Here is an 8,158-nt window from a genome sequence, read left to right on the forward strand (position 1 = left end):
ATCCAGTCATTGTTAGTGCTAAGCTTGATGATGATTAGTCGACTTCTTTGTTTAGTTTGTCCTTAAGAAAAACAGGAAAGCAATGGGTTATTCACTGGACGATATCAAGGGGATTAGTCCCGATGTTTGTATGCACAGGATAGAGCTGGAGGAAAATCACAAACCTTGCAGACAGGGTCAGCGCCGGTTGAACCAGAAGATGCAGGATGTTGTGATGGCTGAGGTAATGAAGCTGCTAGACGCAGGTATTATTTATTCTGTTGGCAATTCTAAATGGGTGAGTCCAGTACAGGTGGTCCCGAAGAAAGGAGGGACAACTGTAGTTAAGAATGATAAGGATGAATTAATACCTACTCGAGTAGTGAATGGTTGGCGGATGTATATAGATTACAGACAGCTCAATGCCGCCACCAAGAAAGATCACTTTCCCCTTCCTTTTATTGATCAAATGGTAGAAAGGTTAGCATCTCATAAATTTTTCTGCTATTTAGACGGGTATTCAGGGTTCTTTCAGATCCTCATTCACCCAGACGATCAGGCTAAGACTACATTTACTTGTCCTCAGGGTGTGTTTGCTTATCGCAGGATGTCTTTTGGTTTATGTAATGCCCCTGCCACCTTTCAAAGGTGTATGATGGGGATATTTTCAGAGTATATTGAGTCTATTATGGAAGTTTTCATGGACGATTTTAGTGTTTATGGAAGTGATTTTCCTAACTGTCTGTCTAACCTTGATAAAGTGTTGCAGCGCTGCATTAAGTTTAATCTTGTGCTTAACTGGGAGAAGTGCCACTTCATGGTCAACGAGGGAGTTGTCTTAGGGCATTTAGTTTCTGATAGGGGAATATAAGTTGACAAAGCAAAGGTGGAAGTGATTCAGCAATTACCACCTCCTGTTAATGTTAAGGGGGTGAGGGGTTTCCTTGGTCACGCCGGCTTTTATCGCCGATTTATCAAGGACTTCTCAAAAATTGCTAAACCACTTACACAGCTGCTACTTAAGGATGCCCCTTTTGTGTTTACTGATGAGTGTCTTTCTGCTTTTCACAGGCTAAAGCAGGCTTTAGTCTCTGCGCCGATCATGCAGCCTCCCGACTGGGACTTGCTGTTTGAGATAATGTGTGATGCCAGTGACTATGCACTAGGAGCGGTGCTAGGCCAGAGGAAAGACAAAGCTTTGAACGCGATTTACTATGCGATCCGAACTCTGGATGAGGCTCAAGTGAAGTACACTACCACTGAAAAAGAGCTGCTAGCCGTAGTTTATGCCTTAGAGAAGTTTCGTTCTTATTTAGTTGGGTCAGAAGTTACTGTTTTTACTGACCATGCAGCTTTGAGGCATCTTCTTGCTAAGAAGGAGGCTAAACCACGGCTATTGAGATGGATACTCCTTCTTCAGGAGTTTGATTTGCAGATCAAGGATAAGAAAGGAGCTGAGAACGTTGTAGCTGATCACTTGTCGCGACTGATGCGACAAGAAGGGGAAGATTCTCTACCTATTGACGACTCTTTCCCTGACGATACTTTAATTGATCTTATATCGTCTATTGTTGACCAAGAACCTTGGTATGCAGATATAGCTAACTTCGTTGTCAGTGGCAAGCTGCCGCCTGACCTTTCTCATCGCCAGAGGAAGCGTTTTCGTATAACGCTAAGCGTATTTCGGGATGATCCTTATTTGTTTAAGGAATGTGCAGATGGTCTCTACAGACGGTGTATTCCGCAGTGGGAGGCCAAAGTAGTCCTGGAAGGCTGTCACTCCTCTTCCTATGGTGGTCACCACGGTCCATCGCGTACCGTGGCTAAGGTACTTCAGTCTGGTTTTTGTTGGCCCTCTTTGTTTGCTGATGCTAAGTCTTTTGTTTCAGCTTGTGATGCTTGCCAACGATCAGGGAACATTTCAAAGAGACATGAGATGCCACAAAACGGCATCCTAGAGGTTGAGGTTTTCGATGTCTGGGGCATTGATTTCCAAGGACCGTTCCCGTCTAGTAAAGGTAACAGGTACATCTTAGTGGCTGTAGATTATGTGTCCAAATGGGTCGAGGCAATTGCTTCACCCCATTGTGATGCCAAGACCGTGATAAAAATGTTCAAAAAGGTCATATTTCCCCGAGTTGGTGTCCCTAGGGTCGTCATTAGTGATGGGGGAATGCACTTTAAGGAAAAGAAACTAACTTCTATTCTGTCTAAAGTTGGTGTCCAACACCGGCGAGGTTTGGGGTATCATCCCCAATCTAGTGGTCAGGTTGAGGTCTCTAACCGCGAGTTGAAAGAGATCTTGTCTAAGGTAGTTTCTAAATCACGGAAGGATTGGAGTCTTAAGTTAGAGGACGCATTATGGGCTTACAGAACTGCCTTTAAGACACCAATTGGTGCATCACCTTATAGGTTAGTCTATGGGAAATCATGTCACTTACCTGTTGAATTGGAATGTAAGGCTTGGTGGGCAATTCGTGAGCTTAACTTTGATTCTAAGTTGTGTGGTCAGAATCGTCTTTTGCAGCTAGATGAGTTGGAAGAATTTAGGCTTAATGCCTATGATAGCTCGCGCATCTACAAAGAAAAGACGAAGAGATGGCATGACAAGAGAATTCTACCTCGGGAGTTCCACGTTGGGCAAAAGGTGCTGCTGTTTAATGCCCGATTGAGATTGTTTTCTGGCAAGTCAAGTCCGGTGGAGTGGTCCTTATACGGTGACAGCTGTTACCAAATTTGGATCCGTGGAGCTCGAAGATTCTGAAGGTCATAGGTTCAAGGTGAATGGCCAATATGTGAAGCATTACCACGAGGCGAATGAAGCAGACAATCGTGTCGAAGTCTTGTAGTTTGACGAGCTAGACGCGCCAGTTAATTGATGCCAGAAAGGTCGTACGGGACCTCATAAACCAGCGCTCTCCGGGAGGCAGCCCGGACTGTTTTATTGTACTTTTGTTGAACTTTTTTTTATTTTTCTTTAGCTTTTTGTTGAACTTTAGACGCTGTTTTACGAACTTTTTATGCTTTTCTTGCTTTGAAATGCGTATGCTGCAGGTTGCTTCACTCGATCGACTAGTTTTCTGCTCGATCGAGCGCTTTTTGGGGCAATTTTCACTCGATCGACCAAAGCAGAAATCACGTTTACTCGATCGACTGGTTTTCTACTCGATCGAGTCCTTCCATATTCCAGTTTACTCGATCGAGCAGTTTCGTCTTCCAGCGGCTGTTTTATGTCTATTGAGCTACTGCTTGACTTTCTTTGACCTCCCATGTTCATGGTCGGTTTGGGGAGGTCCCTCTTTATGACGTTTTGTAAGTTTTCCGACTCCACTTCTCTTTTTCTTTTCAGTTTGCATTTCTTTCCCTATTTTTGGTACAATGAGGGCATTGTACGGTTTGGTTTGGGGAGGTATGCATCCATATCTGTGTCTGTCTGCATGTTTTCTTGCATTTTCGCTTGCACGTTTAATTATTTTCGCATGCATTGTTGTCTTAATTAATTCAAAAAAAAAAATCATAAAAATTCTAAAGTTTAGAAAAATTTTAAAATTCAAAAAAAATTCACGTTTAATTTGAGTCGGAACGTTTGAACTTTGACGCTACATTGAATCCCTACTTGAGCCTTGCATATTCTTGACATTTAGTTGGCGTGATTATGTGCATGATCTACGAGTTTTTGTTTCTCTCTTATCTGAACGAATAGACTTGATTCATCATATCGGCAAGCTACATTACATTCTGAGGTTAGAGCTTTATAAACTGGTGACATTCATGACCGGTTTCATTTAGGATGTGAGTAGTACTCTCTTTAAGGCATGTAACATCAATTTGCATAAGCATGAGTCTGGTCTTCTTAATACCTGTATGCATTCGGTCTGTGGATGGTGACACATGTTGGGAGAGGCAATTCCTTTTATTTCATTCTACCCATGAGCCCCACATAGCCAAATTGCCTTTTTGTCCTATTAGCTACTTTCTAAAATACTTCCTACCCTAGCCGAGCTAATGACGAGTAGTTGTTGGAATGTTTTATTGCAATATGGTTATTCTATCTGATTTCAGAAGATGGTGGAAGAATTGAAGGGAATGGAAGAAAAAGAATTGTTGAAAAAAAAAAAATGAAACGAAAAAGAAGAAAAAAAAGAACGGAAAATGGAAATAAGAAAAGAAGAAAAAGAAAGAAAAATCATATGAATAAGAAAAAAGAAATTGTGTAATGATTTTCACTCCCATGTTCTATCTATACTTTAGGGAGAGTTGACAAGTATTGGTGTTTAGTGAAGTTTAGTGCATGGAATTTGCACTGTTTTATTTTGTTATATTGAGTATGAAGATGGGATGCAGTTATATTTGGATTCGTTGTTGCTAGCATGGCTATTAACCCCACATATCCAAATTCATTTTAGCCCCTTCTTACCCATTACCTCACTTACCCAAATGTAAGTCCTCGACATGTGTCTTGGTCACTAGTATGGTTGGAATGCATATGCATGGTTGTAGAGACTTTATTCATGTTAACTGCATGCATGTTCTTATAGGTCGAGTTAGGTGAATGTCTTTACTTCTTTCTATCTTTCACATATATACTCACCTTGTGCCTAATTTTGAGTGACGAGCGACCCGTGAGAGTCCGATATCTTTTAAGTCTTGCAAGGTCGACGGTTCAGTAAGTTTGGAACATTCGTTTAACTCGTTTGCATTTCTCATTTGCCACTCTGTCATTTTGTTGCATTAAATTGGTTTTGGTGGGTGATTTGTAGCTGATACATTGGTCCCGTTCAACTGTTCTTTCTTAGTTGCATTCATTTTTGCTTGGGGACAAGCAAAGGTTTGGTTTGGGGAGATTTGATGCGTGTAATTTATATACGGTTTTACCTCATTTCTACACGCATTTCTATACTTTTTATGTAGCATCTAGCTACGAATACCCCGAATATTCTACTTTGGTTTGTTTTATGTAATTTGCAGGAATTAACCAAAGAGAAGCTAAATCGAGCCTTAATTCGTCCCATTTGCATGCATTTATGGAGAACGAGGAGCCGGAGCTTGGAAATCTAACATTTGGAAGACGCGTGAGCTGGATTCGGGAAGTATTTCAAGGTTTAACGTGCTTAAACAGCTCGATCGAGTGATTTATTGCTCGATTGAATGCTTTATATGCTCCAAGTTGCTCGATCGAGTAGTCCAAGTTTATACAAGATAAGGCATTGCGAGAAGTACTCGATCGAGTGGTTTAATTCCACTCGATCGAGAGGTTTTGTGCTCAGTTGCTCGATCGAGTGGTTTAATTCCACTCCATCGAGTGGTTTGTCCTGCTACTGTTTATTTTCCGCCTAATTTCGTATGGGCTTTTGTAATTAGTCCATAGATTAGGTTTAGAGTGGATTTTTCGTATAAGACTAGAGGAGTGAACAACGTAACTCCTCTCCTCTCTCTCTTCCCCCCTGTTCGACACTCTTAATTCTTTATACATTTTTACTCTATACTTTGCTACTCGGATTTGGATTACGATTGGTATTATCATTCTTCTTTAATCTTTTAATTATAATTATTATTGTTATTGTGTTGTGTTCTTCCCTATCATTTCATCTCTACCTATTTCGATTTCTATTAGTTGCTATAATGTTTAGTGTTAATTATTTATATGTTGTTATTGTCAATTCAATGATGAGGCGTAGCTAATTCCTTTAATATGTTAGGATTAGGGAAACCGTGGTAGAAACATGTTAGGATCGACATGATTAGATTAGTTTCGCGATAAGAATTGTATTAAGCAATATAATTGTGTTTAGGTTGAATGAATGCATGCAGGAGACCGATTAATTAGTTACCCCCGACCTGGATCGAAAGATTGGAAGGGAAGGCTTGCTTAATTACAATAGGTGACACCTAATTAGGGCGAAAGCTAAGTTAGGAAGACCCTAGGGCGATTAGAGACCGAAAGGGTATAATCTTAGGTTTAAGGACCGAAAGGTGACGACCTCACTCTTCTTATCAATATTTTAATCGACTCAGTTGATCCGATAGTGTAGCTGCCACGGTAGACCGATTCCTAGCATATTTCTCTCTTTTATCGGATTTACCCCTGTTTTTCCTCCTTATTTTCTCTGCTTTACTCTTTCCCTCACTCTCAATAGTTTAGAATCAATCATTTAAAACCCCCCATTTTGGTTACCGAGACGAACTTAGACAAAGCTGGCATCTTCCCATCTCCCTGCTGAGATCGACCCGACTTCTCTAGCTATATTAGTTAGAGCCAGTTGGTATTTTTGACAGGTATACGACTGACGTGTCAATGATTTTAGCGTTTATGGAAAAGACTTTGACTCTTGCTTGCATAATCTTTCTCTTGTATTGCAAAAATGTGAAGATGTTAGTCTCGTTTTAAATTGGGGAAAGTGTCACTTTATGGTCAATGAAGGTATTGTTTTGGGTCATTTAATCTCGGAAAAGGGCATCGAGGTCGATAAAGCTAAAGTTGAGGTGATAGAGAAACTCCCACCTCCCGTGAATGTTAGAGGGGTGAGAAGTTTTCTCGGCCACGCGGGTTTCTACCGCCGTTTTATAAAAGATTTCTCAAAAATCGCGAAACCCCTCACTCAACTCTTACTTAAAGATGCCTAATTTCACTTCACTAATGAGTGTGTCGAAGCCTTTAATAGAATTAAGGAAGCACTAATCTCGGCACCAATCATTCAACCACCAAATTAGGAACTACCATTCGAGATGATGTTCGATACGAGTAACTACGCCGTTGGAGCGGTTCTTAGGCAACGGGTAGGAAGGGGTTTGCATGCTATCTATTATATAAGCAAGACTCTTGATTCCTCCCAAGTGAATTATGATACTACGAAAAAGGAACTCCTTGCCATTGTCTATGCATTAGACAAATTCCGTTCCTATTTGCTTGGATCAAAAGTGATTGTTTTCTCGGATCACCGTGCTCTTCGACATCTCTTGATAAAGAAAGAAGCAAAACCAAGATTGTTGAGATGGATTCTGCTACTTCAAGAATTTGACTTAGAAATAAGAGATAAGAAGGGGGCCGAAAATGTGGTAGCAAATGACTTGTCGAGAATCCGATTTCATGATGAAGAGGGAGAGACACCGATCAATGACTCTTTCCCCGATGATATTTTGATGGCCATTCATTCACAACTTGAGAGGCATACTACTCCATGGTTCGCCGACTATGCCAATTATATTGTTGGAGGAGTTCTTCCTCCGAATTTGAACTACAACCAAAGGAAGAGATTCTTGTTCGAGGTAAAGAGATATTTTTGAGATGACCCCAATCTTTATAAAGAGTGTAGTGATGGACTTTACCGGAGGTGCATACCCCAATGGGAGATTCATGGTGTTTTGGAAGGATGTCACTCATCACCTAATGGTGGACACCATGGAGCACAAAGGACTATTGATAAGATCCTTCAATCGGGCTTCTTTTGGCCTACCATGTTCCAAGATGCTAGGGAATTCATTCTCCATTGTGATGCTTGTCAAAGAACGGGAAATATTTCTTGGAGGAATGAGATGCCACAACGAGGAATATTGGAGGTGTAAATCTTCGATGTTTGGGGTATCGACTACCAAGGACCATTTGTGACATCTAAGGGAAACTGATACCCGTCGTTGTGAGTACCAAAGATAAAATTTATAATCTCCTATTAAGACTAACCTCGGCTAGTGGTAACAGGGTCGAACCACAAGGAGGCAGTTGTAAATTCTAGTTGCTCTATATTTAGTCTAAGGTAACAAATGTGGGGGTTGGTTTGAATTGGTCTACAGCTAATAGTAAATAAAGACAGTAAACTAAATAAATGATTTAAACAGATAAGAGAAGGGTACTAGGATGGTCGGTTCATTATAGCTTTGGCGGCAGCAAACTAAGTCGGTCTGAATCAAACACAGGTAAGGCGGGAAATAAAGAGGTCCTCTCGGTCCACTCTTAACAAATAGCATCTTTCGATCTCGCTATGGGTCCCTAATGTCACTAATACTAACTTTCGTCCTGAAAAGTGACTAACGGTCTAAACTATACCTATCTTTCGATCTTAGCATAGTCTAGTCGATTTAATTGATGGTCTAATAACCTCCCCTACCTTTCGATCTAATGGGTCAGTCACGAAATAGGTATCTAACTGGTCGCATGCATTCAACTCGTTAAATACAAGAATAA

Source organism: Silene latifolia, chromosome 11, assembly GCF_048544455.1.
Source record: "Silene latifolia isolate original U9 population chromosome 11, ASM4854445v1, whole genome shotgun sequence".
In the NCBI taxonomy this organism is placed as follows: domain Eukaryota; kingdom Viridiplantae; phylum Streptophyta; class Magnoliopsida; order Caryophyllales; family Caryophyllaceae; genus Silene; species Silene latifolia.